This window comes from Patagioenas fasciata, chromosome 1, assembly GCF_037038585.1.
Source record: "Patagioenas fasciata isolate bPatFas1 chromosome 1, bPatFas1.hap1, whole genome shotgun sequence".
In the NCBI taxonomy this organism is placed as follows: Eukaryota; Metazoa; Chordata; class Aves; order Columbiformes; family Columbidae; genus Patagioenas; species Patagioenas fasciata.
Window position 1 is genome coordinate 82,663,914 of NC_092520.1, and position 25,993 is coordinate 82,689,906.

Below are 25,993 nucleotides of genomic sequence, written 5' to 3' on the forward strand. Positions count from 1 at the left end.
TCCCCATTTCAGAATGGAAAGACTGCTTCATGAAATTTGGACATAAAAAAAAAAGAGTAAGAGAGAGTATATCATAATTCTTGTCTTTAATGTTTATTCTTTGTTGTCATTAAGTGATTTGATCTGTGGAAAAGCAAATGCTTTTCTAAAGTTTAAGAGTATGTTCATACAAGTATCCTAAATTTCTTATGCTCTACCTGGGATTGCTTTAGATTAAAAATCCAAGCTGGCCTTCTGCCTGTAAGTTGCAATCTATCACTGTGGAAGAGAAGCATGAAAAGCTCAGCCGTGCAAGTTAAGATTGGCATGTTTAGACTTCCTTTTGCTCTCCAGGCTTCAAGGAACAGACCTGAAATATTAATATTCTGTCTGTGAATGTGCAAAGCTCAATATTTGCTGAATTCACAAAATTAATTTAGTAATTTCTAGGCAGAGTCCAATGCTGAAAATTTTCATATAGTTTCATATAGTCTTTGTAGCTCTGTCAATTTTGACCAGTAGAGGAGGTACTGCTACTCAGTTCATAGAAACTCAAACTGAACTACTTTTTTATGACTCACAAACTGAAAAGAGAAGTTAAAGTTTTACAAAATGAAATATTCAAACTCCACATATACAATACTTGAAATATTAAAGATGTCATGGAATCAAACTATTAGAGACAAATACATATTAAAGTAGAAATTTCAGAGAAGGAGCAGTTAAGTACTTACTTCAGGCCTGTTGCCTTGTCTCTATCAACACCGGGGTTTGTGTCTCGTGCTTTGGCATAAGGAAAATATATTTCCTAAGTCTTCTGAGAGATATGTAACAGAGGGGACAACAAATCTCAAATAATACATTAACTGTAAAATAGAGATGGGATCCATAGTACAGGCTGTAGCTGGGGAATTTATCTTTCATTGTGTTGTGTCTTTCCAGCACAAAGCATGATCTCATGGTATTTCCAGTGCTTTGGATTCTTCACTCACTCCAAACCTCACCAAGCTGATCACTGTGGATTTGTATTTCATCTTCCAAATTATAGGGAATTTAGTAAGCACAGAGTCATTTTACTGCTTCTCTTCCATTCCAGTTATTCTCATGATGTTACATATCAGTAGCAGAATGTTAAAGGAGTGGCTTATGTGCCTCTATGTTTACATATGATTTAAGTGAGATACATTTACACCTTCTCTTTCCTAGGTTTACCATTATGAAATAAGATAACTATTTTATAACTAGAATGCTACTTTTATACTGTTTTTATCTTGAGATCTTAATTCAGTGAAAACTTTTCCTGGGTCAATTTCAACCCTATTGTCTACTTGGTTAATTAAGAAATTATGAACAACATCCAAAATCCTCTCTGCCTTTAAAATAGTGCAAAACTGACAGGATCTTATTTTTACCCAAATATTCCTGCCTTGCAAAAACTAGCCAAAAAAAAAAGTATTTGTGACATGAAAAGTGGTTGCTTTAAGTGAACTGTGAGAAGTCTATTTTGAGTTCTTATTTCTTTATTTTCAATCTCTAAGCCATTTTACAGTCTTGCATCTGGGTAGGATCAACCCTAGGTTCTGGTATAAATGGGGGAATGACCTATTAGAGAGCAGTGTAAGGGAAAGGGACCTGGGGATCCTGGTGGACAGCAGGATGACCATGAGCCAGCACTGTGCCCTTTTGGCCAAGAAGGCCAATGGCATCCTGGGGTGTATTAGAAGGGCGGTGGTTAGTAGATCGAGAGAGGTTCTCCTTCCCCTCTACTCTGCTCTAGTGAGACCACATCTGGAATATTGTGTCCAGTTCTGGGCCCCTCAGTTCAAGAAGGACAGGGAACTGCTGGAAAGAGTCCAGTGCAGGGCAACAAAGATGACTGAGTGGAGCATCTCCCTCATGAGGAAAGGTTGAGGGAGCTGGGTCTCTTTAGCTTGGAGGAGACTGAGGGGTAACATCATTAATGTTTATAACTATATAAGGACTGAGTGTCATGAGGATGGAGCCAGGCTCTTCTCAGTGACAGCCACTGGTAGGACAAGGGGTAATGGGTGCAAACTGGAATCACAGAATCACAGAATGTTAGGGATTGGAAGGGACCTCAAAAGATCACCTAGTCAAATCCCCTTGTTGGAGCAGGAACACCTAGATGAGGTTACACAGGAATGTGTCCAGGTGGGTTTTGAATATCTCCCAAGTAGGAGACTCCACAACCCCTCTGGGCAGCCTGCTCCAGTGTTCTAATACCCTTAATGAGAAGAAGTTTCTTCTCAAATTTAAGTGGAACCTCTTGTGTTCTAGTTTGAACCCATTACGCCTTGTCCTACCATCCCTTCCAATCCCTAACATTCTGTGATTCTGTGATATGGAACTTCATTTGATAACAGAGAATGGATATTTTTGCTTTGTTTGTTTGTTTGTTTTTCCTATTTGGATCGAAGATGAATAGCTGGATAACTCTGGGCCTTCCTGGGCTTTTTTAGGTATATTGTGAAATGGGGAACCACAGTGTTTTTATACTTTCTTTTTGCATTTGAGTAGTTTTCAGAGGAAACTGGTTGCTTTCCACTGACAGCTTGTCTCAGCGCTACTACTACTACTATCAAATAAAAATTTGATGAGTTATAGAAATTGAAAATAGTAATAAGACAGCACTTGGGGTCTTGGAAGGTTACAACAAATGGAGGGATGAAGAAGCAGAAAGTACACAGGAGTCCTTTTTGCCTTCATTCTGTTCCTTGACTCAGAGTCATTTTTTGAATAGAAAAAAAGGAACTGATAGGTGAGAATGCAGAATTTGTTATGGCAAGAAAATAGGATGTTATGTGTAATTTTTATGCCATTATTCTGTGACTAGCCTAGCTGGGGTTGTAGATGTTTTTCTTATTACCAATTTATTCACCTAGATAGAAAATGGTACTATGTATCTACTGTTTACCATAGTTTTCTGTTCATAACATTTCATATAAATTACATTTTTTAAATCAATATTTATTTTGGCCATCGTAATGCCTTACTATACTAAAATACAAATGCAGACTTCCAAAGGAAAATAAAAAGGCTTCTGATTATCATAATTAAACAAGTTATTAGGTTGGTGCAAAAGTAGCTGCGGTTTTGGACCATAAATGTTAAATCATTACAAGTGGGCTCAAACACATCTTTATTAATCAAAATAGGACTTCAAAATGGTGATTTTTTGTTTTTGGTCAGCTCATGAGGCACCCACTTGTCAAGCTTTTTCACCTTTCCAATTTGCTTCAAATGACAAATGACTGTAGAATGGTTGACACCGAGTTCTTCAGCAACTTCTCCTGTAGTTGTAAGAGGATCGGCTTCACTGATTTCTCTCAATTGGTCATTGTCAACTTCTGATGGCTGGCCACTACACTCCTCATCTTCAAGGCTTTCGTATCCTCTGCAAAAGCACCACTGCACTATATATTCATTAGCAGCTCCTGGGCCAAATGCATTGTTAATGTCATGAGTTGTCTCTGCTGCTTTATGACCCATTTTGAACTCAAATAAGAAAATAGCTCAAATGTGCTTTCTGTCTAACATAATTTCCATAACCTAAAATAAATATTAATAAAGCCAGCAAGTAATAAGTCAATAGTAAAAAAAAAAAAAAAAAGTGAGAAAAGTATGTTAAAATTACGTATAACATAACCACATTCAAGAATATATTCCACTACCGAGGGGCAAATTTCAACAATGCAAAAAATGCAATTACTTTTGCACTGATCTAATAATATCTTCCAGAATTTACTCAGACTTTAAGTCTTGTAATACTTGATTGCCACTTTCATTTACTGTAAAAAAGTCTAATACTTTGTGTGAAATAAACTATTTCTTCTTACTAGGAAAAACATTGTTTGAGTATACTGAAAGTAAGTCATCTTTCCAACAGCCAGCTCCACAAACCACAGAAACATATTAGCCCTCATAAAGGGTAATTAATATTTATACATAAACTCTAAAGACAGAAAACAATCTGTACATATAATAAAATAAGAAGAATGAATCTTTGTATCTCCACATAAACATCCTTTCCATGTTAATTGGAGTTTGCAGAAGAGAAGAATTTTCCGCAAATGAGCGACAGGGACCAAAGAGTGTTCAGAAAGGTACACGGCTTCAGGGCTACCGAAAGATTAATTTGTTCCTTAAGCTGAAACTAATTTTGAAAAACAGGAGATAACTTATTTCCATAATTAAGACCTGGATTCTCAAAGCTTTATCTGTACTGGTTCCCAAATCAATAAATATGCTTCTAAATCAAACGCAAGCAGGTGCCTGGATGGTAACTAAACTACTAACATACTTTGTCAGGACCTGGCCCTTACATGCATTCTGAATTTTATTCAAGGATCTGAGCAGGTCCAGGCCTGGTACACTCTCCCTGCTGCCCCCTGGATAGGGTTTGGCCACTGGGACAGAGCTGACCTGGCCTCAGCTCAGGGGCCTGTGGGCAGAGTAGGAAAACTGCATGGTCATGGATGGAGGAAGACATGTATCAAAAGGGCTGCGAGAAGCCAGGACTTGTTTCGTTGTTCTGGGTATTGCTTTTCATCCTTGGCCATTGTGCCCAGGCTGGCTGTGGGCCCCTCTAAACCTGGCACCACCTCAACCCCATCCCATTCCATCCCAGGGGCTGCCTTCCTGGCTGGACCTGGGACCTGCAGCAGCATCTGGGGATGGCCAGGCTGTGACTGACTCCAGTCACTGTCCCCAGCCCAGCATGGATCTCCTTCCTGGTTGCTGTGGGATGTTTCTGGTCAGCAAGGGAAAGTACTACACTACTCCACAGCCTTTCAGACCTCACCAGGTCACCCTTAGGTGGGCTGCAACCTAGAGGAGGTGGGTCTGGAGGAAGGCTCTGGTTTCATGACCCATGCCCTCCTCACGTGGGCCCATATCTGAACAAAAGCCAAGACTTAAGCCTTTCTGAAAAGGATTTGCCATTATCTGTGCTGACAGTCGTGGTCAGGACTACAGTTCACAATACAATATGGCTAATCACATTTCGATTTAGAAGGAAGCCCAGCAGAGCGCAGATAGATGTAATAGCAGTCAATAGCATTAAACATGGCAGAGTCGTCTGTCTGAAGAAGTATGGATGTGATTGACTCTCTTGTCTAAGAACAGAAGAAAGTAATTCAGCAAAGCAACAAGTTTTGCTTCAGTATTGTGCTCTAGCCTGAGAGAGCCCTAGGATACCAGCAAATGACAGCTGGTCCTGGTGGCTGCCTCAATAGCTTCTAACCATAAAATACAGTAAGTAAACTATGTTAGAAGCAAGAAAGAAAGAAAAGAAAAAAACAAAAACCACAAACCAAAAAAACCCACAGAGGCACTTGCCTTTCCAAGGAATGAATTGAGAATAAAGAAAGAAAAGAGCTAGATTACAGTTTATACTTTCAGTCAGGTGTTTTCTTTGTTTACCTTGAATAAACCCTTTCTTGTTGGATTTGAGTACTCAGGAAAGTGCGGTCAGACAATTCAGGAAACTGAAGTCTTTTATGTACACACCCTGGGATACAAAATTATTGCTAGGTGGGTGAACTGCTGCAGTACTGGTCCATTAAGGAGAAGATTAAGAATCTGAAATCAAAGAGAATCTTTCATGTTTCTGTATGTGCCTGCTATTACTTTTCCACAGTTGTTAGCATTTTAAAAAGATGAGAGCAAGTTTAATATAATTTTTCCAGCATTTGGCTACCAGCACAGCAGTTATTTTTAAATTTACGCTAATGTCTGTGCCAACTTTGTTTCAGTGCTGACATACTATGATACTTATGCTATGTCATTTCTAGTACTCTTTAGAGTGAGGAGGCTGCCAGTCACATCAAATTATGGGCCTGGAGAGTGGCTGTGCTATAGATAAGTACGCATTAGGGACTGGAGTGATGCCAACAAAATTCACTTTACCTGTGACATAAAACAGAGTCAAAAACAGTTCTGCATGTAATCTTTAGGGAATTTATTCCTTCCTGGTAAAATTACGATACTATATAACAAATGGCATTCCTTTGTGCTTCAAGGCAGCCTGAAGCTTTGTGTTTTGGTTATGTAACATTTTTGAACTCTGCTATGTGTGGGATTAGATTCATATTCTGCAGTAGAAATTAATTAAAAATCATTTAAAACAACATATTTTGGAGGTTATCTGAATATGGTAATTAGTACTTTTAGAAGACAGGGTTGATAGACTAGCCACATTTAAAAACCGTGGCTGATGTAAACCATCACCGTTTAGAAATGACCAGTGATCTGCTTATCTATAGCCAGCTAATCAGCAGTTTACAAAGTACAAAGCCCTTCTTAAGCTGTCTTTATTTTCTTTTTTTCCCCTTTTCTGCCCAACATGTCAATTTTTGCCACAATAATTAATTTCTACTGCAAAGGACTACTAGGTACTTCTTTAGGTGAACAACCGAGTTCACCTAGGCTCTGACTTAGAGCAGGCCATCTGTGACAACACTAATAAATTGTGCATGAAATTGATTTAATCTATATTTGAGACATAATTCATCCTGCAGCATGTTGTGTGTTCACTCATGTTTTTTATTTCCTTTACTATTCTGTGACCTGCTTTGCTGTATATTTACTACAATAATTTCAGTTTTCTCATCAGAAAAAAAAAAATACACACCCAATTTCTTCCAAGATTATTTTTCTGTTGTCTTTTGTTTTTACCCATGGCAACAAAAACATCTGAACTGAGATGTCCTTTATGATCCTTTCAATTTCAACCACTCTCAGTCCTCCCTGAAGTCCTCTACTTAAAATTTTGCTCCATCCACAGAACATACCGAGCAGGGTATGTTGGTCTCTAATAAAATGCATCATTGTCAAGAAGAACATCCCTATCAACTTCAATTGGTGCTAGTTCTGGACTTCTCTACCACTGTATACTTAGTATGGAACTAAGACCTTACATGAATGACATGAGACAGTGTATTCTGTATAGAACACTGCATTTTCAGAATTCTTGTGTTCCAATAACATGGACTGATAAAATATGAACCTTGTACCATGCATATATCTTGTGTTTTCCTCCTTGACAACAGATCTTCTGTTCTACGGCTGCACTCAATGGTAAGACTAAAGGAAATTCTCCTGCTACCGAGTGTGCAATGTCTGTCTTCACAAATGGGGACACTGGTATTAAGTTAATTTCATAGAGAGGTTGTTAGTTTGAGCACATATTAAATTTAGTCTAAGAATTTTATACTCTGATAATCCCAAAATTTAAAAAATATTTAGAACATATCTATATAAACACACACATATAAACATTTCTAAAAATTTGGATTACTTACTTCTGCTACTGTGGACAGGAAGGAATCCACATATTTGACTAACAAAGCTGTAAAATGGTAAAAAACAGAAATGAGACAATAGATTAAATCAGAAGTTCCAGAAAATGTAAAACAAATATTAAAAAAACACCCCACCTTATTCTTGGTTTTATACTATACAGATAACCTATTAATAAAGGAAAAATAACTTTCACTTTAAGAACTGATAAATGGAATTTCAAAGCCTTTGTTACACAGGAAGCCAGACCATCTTTTCAAGTGCTTGTTTTTTCAGAATACAGTGAAGTTTCAATGGAATATATTTCCTTTGAAAGCCAAATTCTTTAAATACTGACTCTGAGCCTTTTATAACATGAACCTCAATGCAAAACAGCTATTTCAATATGTTCATGGCAGATCCTTCTTTAAAGTCTGATAGTTCCTCACAGTGCTTATTTACAGACAACTTAGTTGCTTCTGGGAAAGGCTGAACCATTCGTTAAGGAATATGGGAAACCTGGCAAAACTGCTACCTTGCCTACTTTATATATGAAGGCATACAGACAGGTTTACACTGATTCCCAGTTCAGCTGCATTCAATATACTCAAGATCAGTTTTGGTGGAGCTGCTTGCAATCACAAGTCTGGCTGAAATCCGCTTTGAGTTTCAGTCAACACACATGTATTAAAACAAAATATATACCTCAAATTCAAAACATATGTTTGATTCTTGATTTTTTATCTTTAAGAAAAACTTCTGTAAATTTGCTATTTTATTGATAATTATTTGTTTAAACAAATCAGACTAATGTCTGTTTGTTCTTTCACACTGGAAATGTGTTCTCTGCTGAAATGATAAATTTGAGGCTTGAAAACACCTGTTTACATTTATTTACATTGCTGGGACTGACAGATAAGCTTTATCAACTAGAAAAAAGTAAGTTTGACATTTTTATGACATCCTCCAAATCTAATATGTTTTCCTCCTTATTGTGCCATCTCCATCAATAAATCAAGAATTGGGCCAATCCTTTTGGGAGTTTTCCTTTATATACATATCTTTGTCTTTTTTTTACAGGCTTCAAGAAGTCATTCACTGATCCTCCAAGGTCAGATATATTCAGCATTACTTCTGCAACACTGAATCCATGCTCCGACTAAACTAAAAGTTGCTTTGTCTTGTGACAGTTTTGGTTAATCCACAATAAGCAAGAAAGTTTATTTCTTCAGTTATGAATTTCTTCTTTTTCCACTAATTTCAATAAAATTCAACCAAATACATAAGGTGCCAAATCAGCATTGTTGCCTGTCCACGCTTCATAAGACCCATCCATATTCCATTCTGTCACTTCATCAGGCTCCCTGGAATTTTCTTCTTCACTTGGTCAAGAAACAGGATTTGGGGAAGCCATGACCTAGCAGTCATCACTCAAGTCAATAATAATCTATCCTCTTGTAGAGTAATTAAAGGTTGGTTTCTAGTTTTCTAAAATCTACCAATTCTATTTATTTCTCTCCTTTTTTTTTTTTTTTTAAACACTGTTTTTGTTGGGTAAATATTTTCAGAAACAGTATGCCTTCTTCTACAGAGTTTTTGTCTGAAAACTTGGGCTTATAGGGAGAACAATAATTTTTCTGGTTTAGTGGAAGTGGGATATCAATATGGTAGTCCAGTTCTGATTTGGTTCCAGTTCAATTCCAGATAGCCCCAAATTACAGTTCACTTTAAATGTGCTTTCTCCTCCTGAATATCTGGTTGGCATGGTTGAGTTCAGTGCTTTCAATGTGGGACAGAAAGCTTCACTCACCTTTCATAAAGCTGCTAACAGAGCTGAGTTGGAAAATAATGCTTGCTTACTTGTTTTGTCACATGTGTGCGTTGAAACTTGGGACATGACGAACACCTGAATCTTGCACAAGCAGCAAAAAAAAAACCCAAACAAATCTGAAGAAGAAGAGGAAAGTGCTGAGATAAAGTGACAGATAGAGCAAAGGAATTCTGAAGGCATACATTAAATATTAGCGGATATATATTTGCAAATGATTCTCATGAGTTCACCTGTGAGGCAAATTCTGATGCACTGACTTTAAAGTTCCCCATGAATGTATTTTTTCATCTAAAGTAGAATCTCACACCAAAAAAGTAATTTTATTTAGAGTCTGAGAAGGTTTCTCTTTGTTCTAAAATAAAACTCCCAGCCTTTCCCTATTCTCTTTACTTCATAACCTCAAGAAATATTAGTTTCTAAAAGACAGTTCAGTAGCTGCTAGGAAGCTTTCTGGATATGTTTCATCAGTGTGACCGTATTGAGATGTTATGATGGTTCTGCATTGTATTTCAACAGCTGATTATGTTACTTACCATACATGAAAGTTGAAGTTGTTATTCAGTTCATAATGTTGCCTTCTTTTGTTGGCATAACGAAATAAATCTTAGAGTATATGTCTATTTTTCTAGCTTACTTTCAGACTATTTTTATTCCAAACACAATGAGGCAGACTTCAAGCAACAGAGGTGAAGGTGTTATTTCAGGGCATAAGAGGCACATGTATCTCTCAGACCCACTGTCATTACAGCACATACTTCTTTGGTTCCTTATGTTTGATGCTCTTTTTTGATGTTAAAATATCTACCTTCTAGTAAGTTTACAATTCTGGAAGTTTCTTCCTTTTGACTGAATTTTTCTTCTGTGTTGACATTTACTTTTTAGTCCTTTAGTCCACCAGCATGTTGCCTTTTCTTTTTCCTTCACTTTCTATGTCTATATACTTCATGTGCAGAAATTTTTATTCTTTGCCTTTCATTCTTTCTATTTTGAGTGCCTCTCACTTCCCAGCCACTCTCAATTTTTATTGATTTTGTTCTAGATTTGTCACCCTTTGCTGGGTACAGCTGGGATGGAGTTGCTTTTCACAGGAAGATGGGAGCGGACATAGCCATGACAACTGACACAAACTAGCCAAAAGGATATAAGATACCATATGACATCACACTCAGTACATAACTGAACTAGCTGCTTGGGGGATGGAATCACTGCTCCTGAGTGGTCTGGGCATCAGCAGGTGGTGAATGATTGCATCGTGTATTCCTCGCTTGTATATTCTTTCATTGTTATTTATCTCTTCCTTTGCTGTCCTGTTAAACTTTTTATCTGAGCACCTGAGTTTTACCGTTTTTTCCTCTGATTCTTCTCCCCATCCCACCAGGGCTGTGGGGAGGAGTGAGTGATCACATGGTACTTAGTTACTGGCTCTGCCTAAACCAAAACACACCCACATTTCCACTACCCCAATGTATTTTTGCCCTTTTATTACCACTCAGCAGCAAAGTAGAGTCCACTAGCTTTCTAAGCAAATTAGTGAATGCACAAAGTAATATAGGTGAGAGAACTTATGCTACATTTCATTAGTTTCCTTGAAAATAGGAACTGACAAGTAAGGGTAAGGGAACTTCCAGGTTGGTGAAAAGAAAAAGAATAACATATCCTGGGCCTCAACAGTTTCCATATCAGTAGCTACAGACAGACATATTTTAAAACATTTTCTAGGCTTGCTAAGTAACTGAGACTGAATTGTTCTGCAAGCTGGGATAATGTCACTTCTGGGAGGGTTGAAACAACCAATATTTCTGTCTTCCTCCCTTGCTAAACAATCTGTTCCAGACATTCCCTAGTTCACAAACATCTTCATAGGAGGGTATCTCTAAAAAGAGAAATTGAAAGCTTTTTTCCTGAATTTTCTGTTGAGCAGGTGGGCCGTAGGATGGTTTTTATTTTGTAGATATATTTTGGATTGTTTGTGAAAACTGTTTGTTATTGTGCCATCTGATGGACAATTTCTCCATGTGCCATCATGACTAGAGCATCTGCTCTCACCACAATGCTTCTCATAATATGAATAGACCGAGGAGAAAAATTCATCACTGCAATGTATTATTCATGCAGATAAAAAGTTCTGCAACATATTTCAAAAGGTAAAATGGTAATATTGCCTGCTCAAGGGCCCTTTTGCATCATTGTAACCATGTTTATCAGTCTGTTTCCTGATGTATCTTTGCCCCTGAAGAAATAAAGACGTCAGTCTTCCAGACCTCAGATTGAAACAATGAAGAGAAATTATTTCTGTTGCCTATACCACCATGTTCTGATGAAGATTCTTCAGGACATGTTCTCTTTCATTTGCTATAATGAGAGGGCTTATGAGTGGTAAGCTTACCTGTTTAAAGCACAGAAATACTGCTGTATTACCAGTCGTTGCTAGATGTTCTGCTGCAGGTGATGATATTTCATATGGAGGTAGCCAAATAACAACATATAAATATGGTATTTCTCCATTTCTTACTCCTAGCGATTTTTTTTCATTTTGGAGGGGGAAATTAGGGAGTTTAGTAACGTAATATTTTGTTATCTGTCAGCCTTCTAAAATGTCACCTAGGTCATGGAGAATAATTTAAATATTAATTTAAATATTTAAATAATTTAAATGATTTACAGAGTCACAGAATAATTTAGGCTGGAAGGGACCTCTTGAAACCACCTCGTACAACCCTTTGCTCAAGCAACTAGATCACGTTGTCCAGGACAGTATGCAATTGGGTTTTGAAAATCTCCATGGAGGGTGATTCCACAATTACTACAGGCAACTTGTTCCACTGTTTGACAACCTCACAGTAAGAAAAAGTATTTTCTTGTCTTCAGCTATAATTTCACGTGTTTTAATTTGTATCCATTGTCTGTCGTCCTGTCACTGGGTATCAATAAGAAGAGTCTGGATCCCTTGTGTTATCCCTTCTATCAGGCATTCAGTCATATTGATAAGATCCCCCCTGAACTTTCTTCAGAATAATGAGTCTCAGCTCTTCTCCTTATATGAAAAACATTCCAGTCCCTTACTCATCTAGTTGGCCTTGTGCTGGACTTGCTCCAATGAGTTCCACCCTTAATTTTCCATAGTTTTAGATCACACTAGTCTGCAGGTAAACTATTGCTCTTTCCAAAACTATTACATCAGGAATTTGATAACTGCCCAATTCTTTTTTTTTTCTTTTGTATCAAAAAAATATGCAGATATAGATAATTGATTTTAAAGCACTCAACCCCAAATATTATGACTACATATAAAAGGTTATAAAAATATTCAGAGTTAATAGCATTTGTTTCGATACTTTTTTGCTGAGAAAGGTTGGACCAGATGGTCCTCGAGGTTCCTTCCAACCTGGTATTCTATGATTATATTATATGATTACATAAACAGCAAATTACTACAAAGAACTACGTATCACTACACACCGAACAATTTTTGCAGTTCTTCTTTGCTGGTGAGCTTTTTATTTGGCATCCTTAATTTGACAGTGTTTTTACAATCAGCTTTGAATTGATTTTAGATCCTAAATTCTGCACTGACCTCCTGTAAGCAACTTTCTATGTTCAGACAGAGCTTATACAGCCTTCTGAAGCTGCTTTTAAAACCAAACCCACTGTCCTTAAGAGACTGGCACCTGTAAATGCAACCTCAGGCACAACTGGAAAGCACTTTATAGAGCGTGTGGTGTCCAGTGCATCCTGACAGACCTCTGTGCCACAAAGCAGCTTAATATGCCATGAAGCACTCCCAGACAAACCACATGCATGATGCCTGCAGGCTGTCCTCAGGCTATCAGTGAAGCAGGCAGGTGGATGTTTCAAGCAGAGTGTCATACTCACATCTACACTTTTGGAGTGAAACCACTAGTGAGATTCTGCACAGTTAAAAGGTCTGCCAGAAACACAAGTCATTGTAATTTCAGATTATAAATAACTACATTAAACACAATACATTAGGGATCTTTCCACATCTCATATGAGGAAAAGGCTCTTGGGGGTCTCACATGTACAAAACAAAACTCAATCTTGTCAACTATCAAGATTCTATCACGAGTATCATGGTGTCTGCAGATAATTTTAAAAGCTTCAGATCCCTGAGACAGATCTTTTGAGAGCTCTTCTGCTCCCTTTGATTTTATATATATATAGATACACAATGTTTCTAATCCCTATAGCTACAGAAGAATACTTGGAAATATATGACTCAAGGTCAGTCTTAAATCTCAAAAGCAGAGACAGAAGAAAAAAAAAAATAGTGTTAGACTCTGTGTTGTTATTTTTGAATTTGTTATTCTGACACTTGATCTGTGCGTTTTGAACATCTGGGCTTGACAATACTGAAAACCCTTAACCTCTTTTTTCACGACAGGACTGAATATATTTTCCAATTTGGAACATGAACTAGCAAAAATGTTAATTAACATTAAGTACATCTAACTTTATAATATAGGACAGTGGTCTCTAAAATGGGATCTGCAGACCCCAGGGAGTTCACGATGATTTGTTGGGGTGTGGGAAGGAAATTTTAGAACTTTTATTTATATATATTTTTACCTGAAAATCTGAAAGAAAACAAAAAGAAAATAAAGAAATTGAGCTTTACTAAAATTTAATATACAGCTTGACTTTGGTGCACTCACTTTGTTTGTGTGACAGGGTCCCGTGTCACCTATGTGCACACCAAAGTGTCCTTGGGGAAGAGTGGGTGCTCCACAATGTGGAGGAAGTGCCAGTGATCATTAGCTCACTTTCAGTGTATTGCTACATATGGAAGCTTACGCATCCTTGTTTCAGTGGATTTACAGAATATATATTATCTAGCTTTAACTGAACTAACTCTCCACAGAATGGAGAAGCTGCTGAAATTGAAAATAATGCTAATAATGTAAGCAAAAGCAAACAACAAGAAAATGATAGAGGTTATATTTCTCCTGTTCTTAATACAAGTTTTTGGTCAGTCATATTATAAGGTAAAAATAATGACAAACTAATCACTTGTAATCAGCAAAGTTTAAAGTCACTTGAAATTCAACCCAGTACTTCACTAAACTTCATGATAAGTATTTAGAAGCTTCATTTGAGGTTTCCTACTTAAGAGCAAAAGACAAAACTATGCCATGGTAGAAATAACTGAAATACACAGAAAACAATATGTCAAGAAATTAAAATGCATTCCTTTGTCAGCAAATACTGTTGGAAGCTGCAGAGAAAACGTTGTCAAGGATTTGAAGAAACCTATATTAGAACAAATTATGCAGTGTAAGAGTTTTGCTGTACAGTTGACTGAAAGTGCACGTGTTTCTACCACGTCGCAGTTTATGGTATTTGCTGGATTGTGTTTTAATAATAAAATACATTAAGAACCACTGCTTTGTGAGCCACTGAAGAGAAGATGTACTAGAGAAGACAGATTCTCAACAGTAAATGACTTTTTAAACAAAACAAATATTTTATGGAGGAACTGTGCAAGTGTATCCGCTGATTGGCTGCTTTGACTGAAATAAAAGAGGATTACAGGGTAAGGTTACAGAGCTAGCACCACATATGAAATCCATTCACTACATCATTCAGAGGGAAACTACTGCAGCAAACAAATAGTAACTAGAAGTGAACAAATCTCTACAGGATGTCATAGATTTGGTTAATTTTATAAAGACATTTAAATAGTAGAATCTCTGCAATACTTTGTAATGAGATGGAGAGCCACCATAAATATCTTTTGTACCACACAGTGGTCTTCTTGTTAAGTCATGGCAAAGTGCTTAAAAGAGTTGCGCAAATTAAAGATGAGTTATGCATTTTCGTTTTACAAAAATACAAGTGTTCCATGTTTGCTGACCTTTTCTGTGTTGACAAGTGACTGTCAGTGACATAGTACATATATTTTAAACAAACAAACAAACACACACATACGAAAAACAGACACCAGACTTAATGTGTCCCTTCAAGGTAATGTTGATGTCTTTACAATGAGTGAGGAGAGCATCTTGAAAAGTGAGGAAATATTTTTATCGTAATGGGATTTTGTAGCTGAAGACAATGTGTCACCTATAAAAATTCTCATATTTGTGTATGTAAAACACCTGAAAACAGAATTTTCTAACCTGTTTAAATATTTTCAGAAAGGAAAGTATCAGTAGGTTTTGAAGCTGTTTGCTAAAAATATAAAAAATGTAACAAACACCTTTTAATTAGGTTGCCAGAATAACTAATTCATATTTGGGCAGATGGAAATTGACTGGCTGAATTTCATTAAAAAACTTTGCATAATTGGTGGATGGGATTGAAAAGTGAGTCTCATGATTTAGTAAGCATAGAAAGTGTTGCACTTTTCCCATTTAGATCTATGTATCTTTGAGGGTTTTTTTTTTCAGCTATGACAGCCATTAAAACCAAGTATCAAAACAATTGCATTTAGAAACAGACCTTCAAAATGTTGTATCACAAGTTGTTAAACCAAGATTTAAAAAAATAATTAAGCATGTTAAACCATAGTGCTCTCACTAATAATATTATTAATAATCTTTTGTTTTTTTTCCAGTAAGAGAGAAAAAAGGTTTTCTTACACTGTTAAAAATATTTTAAAATATTTTTAATATTTATCTCATTGCTTTTTACTTTTTTTTAATTTTGTATGTTGTATAATTTACATCGTTACTGCAATTGTGCATATATATAATTTATAAATAACTGAATATATGTATGTAAGCACATACTGGGGGTGAATGCCTAAAAAATTTTTAATGATAGGGGTGTACGACAAAAAAGGTTTTAGACCACTGCTATAGTTCTATAGCAGTACACCTCAACCCTTTATTATTTAACTGTTGGCTTAGACTTTACTGTATATAATGGTGGTTTTTCCAATTGTTTTCTTCCCGGCAGGTTCTTGAAAACTGAGCATTGCCAAAGTATGATTCTCATAAGAATCAAGAAGAGAATTAGTATTTGTAGTATCTAAATTAATCATGTGATCGATTCTGCAACTTCCTGACCTTGATCTTTAATCCTCCTTCCCATATGAAAAACCCCAAAGCAACCAACATCAAAAACCAACCATCCTCCTCTCCCTAAAAAGTCCCTTGAAAGCTCTGGAGGAACATCTCAGTGATTTTCTGCTTATGTATTTTCAGGTCTTCACTGGCATAGAAGTAGAGATACCAGTGCACTGTAGGAAAGATTATTCTCTTGTTATTTACAGTCCAAATCTTTTTTTTTTTTTTTTTGACTTTGAAATCTTCAGTTACAGATAACTTGACTGAGAACTTGTATTTAATGTTCTTCTTCCAACTGAAAAGATATTTCAGTGTTTTTGAAATTCACCGATATCTCAAGCAAAGATCTTTCTAGAACAATGTGTTAAACTGGAGAACATACTGAATGAAGTGCAAGAAACCAAAAGAGAGAGGAAGGTTTTGAAATATTTTAAAATAAGTAGAAACTATGATGGACTCATCTTGCTAAAAGAAACAATGGTGCACAGAATGATACAAGGTAATGAGAATTTGGGCTTTAAAAATAAGAATTGTTAAGGGAATATTTTAAACTCAAAAGTTCTGTAAGCTACTTAGAGCTATAGTACTATCAGCTTACATATTTACAGTACTATCAGCTTACGTATTTAAAAGACTTCTGTTCTACCTCACATGTTGATAAGTTACAATGTATTAGGACACTTCAGGAAAAACAAACAAACAAACAAAACTAGAGGTTCATTTAACATCTGAGAGATTATAAAATTAAAAAAAAAAAGGTGTGGAGCATCTAATTACTATGTTTTCTGTTCCTCAGGGTGCTCACTATAAAAATAAATAATTTCTTTTATCTCTTAAGTAAATTAGTATAAACTACCCATGATTCCCTATCCTTTTCATTTTTCCCTGCTGTACCATTCAGTTTAACTGTTTCCACATTTTCCACTGAACTGTAAAACTTAGTTTGTGCAGCATGAAAGCAGTCAGTGAAATAAGGCAAGTTAGTTAATCAGATTTTTCCATCTTGCTTACAAGTAGGGGATTTTAAACAGACATGCGTAGTATTTTATCACAAAGCTACGAAAACTACTAAGCAAATAAAACCGTTTGAAAAGAGTGATCTTTATTTGTTTGTTTTGTAAGAAGAAAAGCCAATCTACTTTTCCATGTTTGGGAATCTGCTTTGTCAAATTCAGCATGTACAAGATGTTAACTGGTCAATAAAAACCTTGTTAGGTGTTTTGGAAATCAGTTCAGGATGTAAACCCTGCTGGGCATTACCAAGAATAGGCAATACTGCAATGAGGGAAACAAGCTGAAGGGTAGTCCCAAACAGTAAAGTTACAGTTGAACATCCGGAATCCAGTTTGACTCTTGTGAAGAGAAAATACCACTCCTGAGAGTCCTTACTAAGAAACTGAAAATCTTGCTGCTGGAAAGAACAAGTCAGGTATCTAATGATCTGGAAGTTTTCTTACAGAATGCAAAACTGACCCAGGGTTAAATAGAGCACAATGGTTCCTCCTGATAAATTTACATTTGGAGGAAGAGGAAATTGGTGGGTAAACAGCCCCCATCCCACTCTCCCAAAAAAATGCATCTTGCAGCACATAAAAACAAACCAGTAGGTTCCTGTATTACTGCAGCTGGATCATCAGCTGAATATATATACTATAAACAACATACAGGTCTCCAAAATAAATGGGAAGTAATACATGTAATGTGTATTGTTCCTTGGAATGTTTTTATTTCTGTTGCAATCTCAAATTACAACTAGCATTAAAAGTAAAGGTAGGTGAATATCTACTGCAAAGAAGCACAGAGCTGATGAGATGATATTAGGAAAAGGAAATGCAATGGTGGTCATAAGAAAATACAAACTACTTCAAACAGGAACACAGCTATTTTAAAACAAATTAATACCTGAGCATAAATGTTCTCCTTTGATACACAGTACGAGCGTCTGCTGGTAAATAGGAATGAAATCATAGTATGAAAGTAAACAGATTCATTTACTTCTAGCCTGTTTGTCTGCATCAGCCTGCCTGACAGAAGTGTCTCTGAACATTAACCATTGTCTTACCTGTTTTATAATTTCTTCTGCTTGTTTCTGCAATTTGTGAATCACTGTGTTGGATTCTACTCATCACTACAATGTTTGTGCTACTACCTATGATTTAGTTGGCAACCTTAGCTGCAACAGGAGGTTGCACTAAAGAATTCAAATATTTGAACCATATATCTCTTTCGTATTTTATCCTTGAAATACTGTTTTTTTCCTGCTTCCCTAACACAACACACTGTGACCAGAATCATATCACTCAGTCTGTGAGCAGCTACACAAGCTCCTTTTTACAATTTTCAGACCAAGATTAGCTTCTACTTTTCAAACTCTCAACAGACTATACCATTCATATTCCATTCTTTGTTTTATTCCAAATTTCTGTACTCTTTCTGTGCATTTTCACCACCGATTATAAGAACATTTTACTTCCCATCTTTATTTATTTCCGGTAGTTCCCCTACACATCACACAACCCACATCCAGTGTGGCTAGAGACACATTAATCTCATAAAAATAAAATTTTTCTTGAAAACACCGATTTAGTATGACAAAAAATTGAGTCAGATTTGATGTGAATTATCTTCATGTTTTATTACAGTACTGTCTAAACAAAATTTTTCAGAAATTTACTTAAAAAAAGTAAATGTCGAAATGAGACTCTAAAATTTATCCTCAAACTAAAGAAAAAAAAAGTCCCAAAAATATTACTGTTTTCATACTCCAGGAGAAAAAAACAGAAAGAAAGAAAAAAAAAAAAAAAGAGTGGTAGTTCTGTCCAAAGATGGATTCATATAGAAGTATGGGCAAGCCATAGAGGCTTCAGATCTACACATTATTGAATAACACCTTCATTTCACTTTCAACTGAAAGCATATCTTAACTATTTATATTCATTTATTGGTCTTGTTAAACTCTCTCCATCCAAAATGCTGGATAAAATGAAACTGGATTTATTTATTTATTTTCCCCTCCAAGTGAGAAAAGGCTCATAGATCCTGGTCTTTTTTTTTTTGCTAGGTCTGATCTATCAATATATTGACACATTTTGTATATTACCTATGTGATTTATACATTTATACTTGTACTACTGTTTTTTAACAGATATATTTTTGAATTTTTTTTTTTTTTTTTTAAGAATACTCTACTTAGAAAGATAGCAAGGTGCTAAGAATCCACTAAGGATTACTTTTTTCTCTAAGCTTTCTCAAATGACACAACCTGAAAAACATTTCTGGTTGTGTGAAAAGAAATCGTGGTACTGTTTGCACACTCCTACCAGAATGAGGTGCTCTCAGAGCAAGCTTTTAAAAATTAATTTTGCATTTTCCACTATCTTCTGATTTAATTTAATGATATTCATAACTACATTGAAAGTGTACTGTAGACACAACTTCTGAATTTTTTGAAAGACACTACAGTGAAAGCAAGCTGATTTTTTCTCCTTTAAGAAAGAAACCAGAAAATCAGGAACTCTTTCCCTGTTGCTAATGGCTTTGGGCTATTCAAGTAGATTACTGTCATACAATAAACTAGACTTTGTTAAAGCTGTACATTTCTTCATGCTGGTTTATTTTTTCTCCTTTGACAATAGTTTTTATTTTACAAAACACGGCACAGTTTGGAAGAGGATCTTCAAAATGTGACTAAGAAAGGGAAGATTTTCAAGGATATTCCCCCTTGCTACACATACATTTGGGGTCAAATTAATCCACTATGCCTCTTCCATTATTTTAAAATATTAGTTAATGGAAAGCGCCTTTCAGATCACCATAAGGAGTATAGGAACCTCTCCAGATGTCTCAAGAACATGATAAAATTTGTAGGATGTTATGATGGAAGTATGACAGATGTAATACAAACCAAGTATATTACTCCATGTTAAGTACATTTGCAGTACTTTACAAAAGAAACTTTGTATTTGCTTTGGTTTCAGAAACGCTTGAGGTATAAAAGGATGTTTAGATGCCTAGATTGCACCGAAAGCAACAAGAACTGGCCACCTATGTGTCTTGGATGGTTTGCTTCTCACTCAGAACCCAGACTTGATAAATAGATCCAGTTAAGCCTCAGTTAGAATCTTTTGTTACTTTAAAAAATAAAGTTAAAATCCTAGATCTTTAAAAGCACTTTTGAAAATATCCTTCTTCATCACTTTTAAATTCTGCTTAATATTTTCAAGTGTAACAACTGGAAGATAATTGAAACATTCCCCTCCTCCTCTGCCTAGGACCCTAAGCAAACAGATCCTTTTTCTTCCCACCCCACCCCCTCACCCCCCAGGCAACGGTGGTTGAGAAATTTGAGGCATTTAAAGCTAGTTTTCATTCTATGGAAGACTGAGATTAAATAAATTAAGTAGTTTGTTTGTTTTCAGAAAAAAAAAAAAAAAAAGCTTCTTCAAGCTGTCCTGCCAGTAATCAGAACTTAGAAATGGGGGAAAAAAAGGGTCTTTCAGAGATAGAAGAGTGTATGAGTTCAGATAGTTAATGCAATTGTGCTCTTCTCAGAAGTCTACTCTGCTAAATGTTGAATGTGAAGGGTATTGTGCAGGAGAAGCATGAAGTCTTCCCAACACTGCTGTGAATTGAATGAAATAATAATAAGGGTAAAGTATGATTTCAAAGAAATATTGACTTTTCATGTTGCAGGACTGATATATTAGGGATCACCAATAGCAAAAAGGAACACAACCAAAATAATCAACTATACTCAGAAGACAGTCTGATTGCAAAAGCCCAATGGAGACTTAAAAGCTTCTCAGAAAAAAAAACAAACAAAACCAAACTGAAAAAAACAAACCAAAACAAAAACCGAAACCCATACCAAAACAACAACAACAAAACACATAAAACAAAACCCACACCCAAACCCTCACATAAGGAAAAAGTATCTTGAAAGGTAATTCTAGGTCCAGTGCTCTTTCCTGCGCAGGAAAGATCTATAATGGTAGAAAGACCTACCCAGTCATCAACAAGCACGAATGAAGATATCACTCTATTTACTTAATAATTTCTCTTTGCTCTTGAAAATGAAAGATGAATGCAAAACTGACAAAGTAGGAGGAACACAAGGTGCAGAACCTCAGGTAATATGTGAAAAATAGTAAAGTGATTAAAGGAAATTCAAAAAGGATTTTCAGGCTTACCTTTGACATGCAGGTCATTTCAGGAGGAGTACGTGCAACCTTTGGTTGCTGTCATAACGTTTCCAGACATGTGTATATGGTAATCTTTATAGCTATAGCTATAATAAATGGTAACTAAGATTGATCTGAGCATAATCAGTGGAAGAAAAAGAATTGTCAGGAGATTAATTATGCTACTGACACAAAAGTAAGACAGAGAGATAGACAACTCTGACTGGAGAGTAGCGGCCAAAAGTAACAGCAAGAAATAACCAGCAACTTTAAATGAATAGGATAATTATTGGATTAAATAATTGAAAATAATATTTTTCTCAAACCAGGTGATTGTTAACAGAAAGCCAGCATGAAAAAAAGAATTTGCTGCTCAGTAGAAAGATCCTTGCAATATCCCAGAAAAACAACTGTCAGTAGACCCAACTGCTGTGCAGAAAGAAATACAGTCTCCTAGAAAGAAGCACTGGAGCCTTGTCCTTGTTGTTGGACCTTTGAATAAGGGAGGCTACACTATGCACACTGATTTTGACTGTGATTAACATGGTGCCATCCTTATCAGTGATCTAAGCCCTGCCCAATTACCTTTCAGGCATATGTATCATGCAGCTGTGAGTATGACTTCTCAGGTGTAGCTGTGGCATAGGCTGTAGATAACTAACATGCCACATGTGAGATGCATGTGTTTTGGATATTGTTGTTGTTGCTTAAGTGGTGTTTGGTTTGTTTTCAGTTTTTTGTTTGTTTGTTTTGTTTTGTTTTTTTCATTATTATAGCTAATTTTTTTGTTAATGTCTTATTAATTTTAGTGAAATATTTGAATTAAGCAAGGGCTCAACTATTTCTTTGGCATTAGTGCCTCTATTCTAACTGACCAACTGTCACAGTACACCATGACATAATTTGGTGCATGGGCAGAAGACATTACAGTTACTGAGAGACACAAATCAGTCCTAGTGTTTCAGAGCTGCAGCTGCTCTGTGCAAGTTATGCAGCTGACATCCAAATGCAAATCACTCAGCAACTGTATGTACCACATCTAACCATTAGGCTGACTAGCTTGCCCATGGGCAACAGTCAAAGTACGGCTTATGCTAAAGTTGTGATAATAGCCTGCTCATTTCAGAATTTAGATACCTGACATAAATATTAAACTGTCTTCCAATAAAGTGCTCAGGGCAACAGTGAAATTCATCTCAAATTCAAGGGGCACAGGAGAGAGGAGGGGTGGGCAGGTGATGAAGAAGGCTCAACACATTGTAGTGCTACCAAAGATGGAATAAGCTTCCAACTCTTCTCACCTAGGAAAAGTGAAAGAACGTATCAGCCCTATGAAGCATTGCATGGTGGAACTTTTCACCTGAAGTGGATAAACTTAATGAAATTAGAGGAGAACCAATATGGAGAGAGCTGTTTATTGAGGAACTAGACAAGCTCTGGAGGCAAGAGTTAAGAGTATCTGAGCAATGGAGAGAAGAACTGGAGAGAAGAAAATGTAGGAGAACTCTGACTTTCTACATGGTATTGAATTACTGTAATTATTTTCTGAAGAATCTGTTCTTAAAATAGATATTTCATATGATGTAGGTCAAAACACTGGATTTCAACAGTGTAGCATAGTTCACTTGCAGTTGTGTCAGTTTATACGACATGAGATATATATTGTTGAATACATATATTAACTTCTCCTAGAACTAATTAACAAATAGTTGGATAATTAATAAAATAATAACATCTGGTTAACAGAAGGGGGGCTGTGTTTTTTATGGTGGTTTACTTCTGGAGTAATCAAGAACTACACATACACATGTTTTCTGGCTTTTACTTAATGTTTAAAAACTTTCAGGGTGTACTTCCTTTTTTTTTTCTCTTGAGAAGCAATTCACAGACAGGGAACATTGCATTAAAAGTTACTAGTTTTGATTTGAAATTTAGTTACGCAGTCAGGTGATTCCACATTAACCCTTGACCACAAATAGAGAACTCATCTTAAAGCTCAAATAATGATGCTTCATAATTAATGATTAAAAAAAAAATCTTGCAAGTTGATTTCCTCTATTTTTCTTTGCTGTGGATTTAGTCTGAAGTCCACTGAAGTGAAATTTCTAGAGTTTTCCAGTTAGCAGACGAGACAGGAAGAAAGAGATCAGTGTTACTAGTTTTCAAAGCTATTGTTTACTTTTTAAATAGTCTCAATGAAACCACAGAAGCTATTCAAGAAATACAGCCCTCCTGTCATTTTACATTTTGACTAAACATTGATTGGTATTCTGTTTTTCTAGTTAGTTATTGCATCCAGTTTCATTTCCCTTAATACAGAAATATTTTGGAAGCACCTACTCAGGTTAAGATCCAGAATTACTTGTTGGTATTTGATACTTTTAGGTGCTAATCTCCAGATAAAAGCAGTAGCATGTATCTTGTCTATATAGCCTGTAAAAAAATAGAAGAGCAAAAAAAAATGTGCGAGCTCCCTACCTGCAATAGGACATGATTGGAGCACAATTATGTACAAGATATTTTAAATATTAGTGGGTGTTATGTTAGTGGTGCTTCAACCCCATGCAGATTCATGAAGAGGTGGGTTTTTTCCCTTTCTCACTTATTCACCTGTAGATTAGTTACATTATTCGCAATAGCAATCACAATAGTAATAATTCCTGAATAAAAGTGAAAATGCACATTGTGGGGTTTTTTTGCCAAATATCATAGCAATTCCAAAGAACTAATGCAGAAACAGAAAGCTGTACTAAAATAGGCTTACATAAATGTAGAGGTTTGAAACATTATAATCTATGCAGTTCATGTTACAAAGTGTGTGTAGTCTTAGAAGGTATGCCTGAAAACTACAGTGATTTCAGCTAACTGCACTCCAGATTCTTTGTTTTGTCTGAATGGAGAAGCTATGTTTATAGCAAAGAAACAGAAGCTCCAATGACCTGTTCTACTTTTTCTTATTGTCAAGAAACCGAAAAAATAACAATAAAATTAGAACAAATGAGTACTTGCTTAACTCACAACATACACATAAAAATAGCTCAAGAGCTAATGTTTCTATCATATCCTTTTCAAATAGCTTGCTCAGTTTTCAAGAGTTTATTCAGTACTTTGGAAAACAGAAAATACACACAGATATTGGACTATATCTAGCTACAATCAATGGCTCAATCAACCCCAACTTATAAGGCAGTCAGGAATCCATTTCTTTGAAAATTAACATGATGGTTTAGACTCAACTATGAGACTATGTTGAAAAAAAGCTTATGAAAGTAAGTGTATTCTGCATATAGAGGAACTTGTACAAAGGATTTAAGTACTCTTAAGACACCAGTGTCTTAGGTCAGTCTGAAAGTCAGCTCACCAGAATATGAAAAAAAATTTAATCCCCTGGACTGAGACATTAGAAACTGAAAACAGTTATCAAAGGAGAAAAGAGAGACTTCACAATAAAAAATATATTAATAAAGGGGAGTAGATGTGTTCCCCTCCACTTATTTTCTAAACTTCTTGCACTTTAAACAGACAAAAAACATTAGTTATTTCATTTTTGTCTATTTCCCTCTGTGAGGAAGCTGAATTTTTTTTTAATAAAGAATTTGAAAAAATAAAAGTCAGAATTTTCTAACATGGTGCTTGGTTCTGGAAACTTAATTTGATGTATTTTAGATCAATTTTGGCAGGTCTCAAATGGCTTGCTGCCATGTCCAGTTTTTTCAGCCTCACTCAAAAGCTCTCAACAATCAAAAAATCATTGGCTTGGTTGTTTCACCTTGCATTCCCTTCTCAAAGAGGTATACAATCTGAATGAAAAATCAGAGAATTTTTATTTAGATTTAAATTAAGCAATGGATAACTTATGCCATGTAATTCTGAAAATCTATGAGAGAAAAGACAGCATAAAACAAGCTGAGCAAGTGTCAAGTGCCATTGCAGGAAAATCTGTCATGTTATTTAGATAACAATAATAATTTAATGCAATCCATTAAGTCCCAATATAGTTTCATGCCTTAAACTAAACTTGTAACCCATTGGAGCCCCACTGTGAACTACAGCATATTCAGAACAAATTAATCTATAAATGAGAAACGGAAACTCACTTTGATAAAATAAAATGAGAGGGGAGTGGGAACTAGGTTCAGTACCATTATTCAGGTTTATCTTAGCTGAGCTGTAAGATTATTTGAGAAACAAAATACAGCTGAATACATGTCAAAGTAGTAGAATAAGGCCACATGCACAACACTACTGCCCATGTGACAACAAAATATGTAACTGAAGGGAAAAAAATCTCAGTGCAAGCTTCAGGTAGCAGAAGGACATTGTGTATCTTTAATGAACTATCTGATGGTGCAATATAGCACCTAAACCACAGGGATATTATTTACTCAATGTAAAATGAGCTGACATATTTGTGCTTCGACATTGGATTGGAGAGGGCAAAAAGAACAGATGTTAGAAACAGACTAGATGAAAAGTTAGAACTAACATCTGTTTACACAAGTAGAAACAGGAGAGCTTTAAGCAAGCTCTAGATAAATCCAGAAGACAGGAACATCCATTATTCAGCAGCTTGAAATGCAAGTCACACCACTCCTAGGCTCATATTTTATACATGTACACTTACACAAAAAGGAAGCATACTTTTTTCTCATTCTTTTCATTTGTATGAACTATTA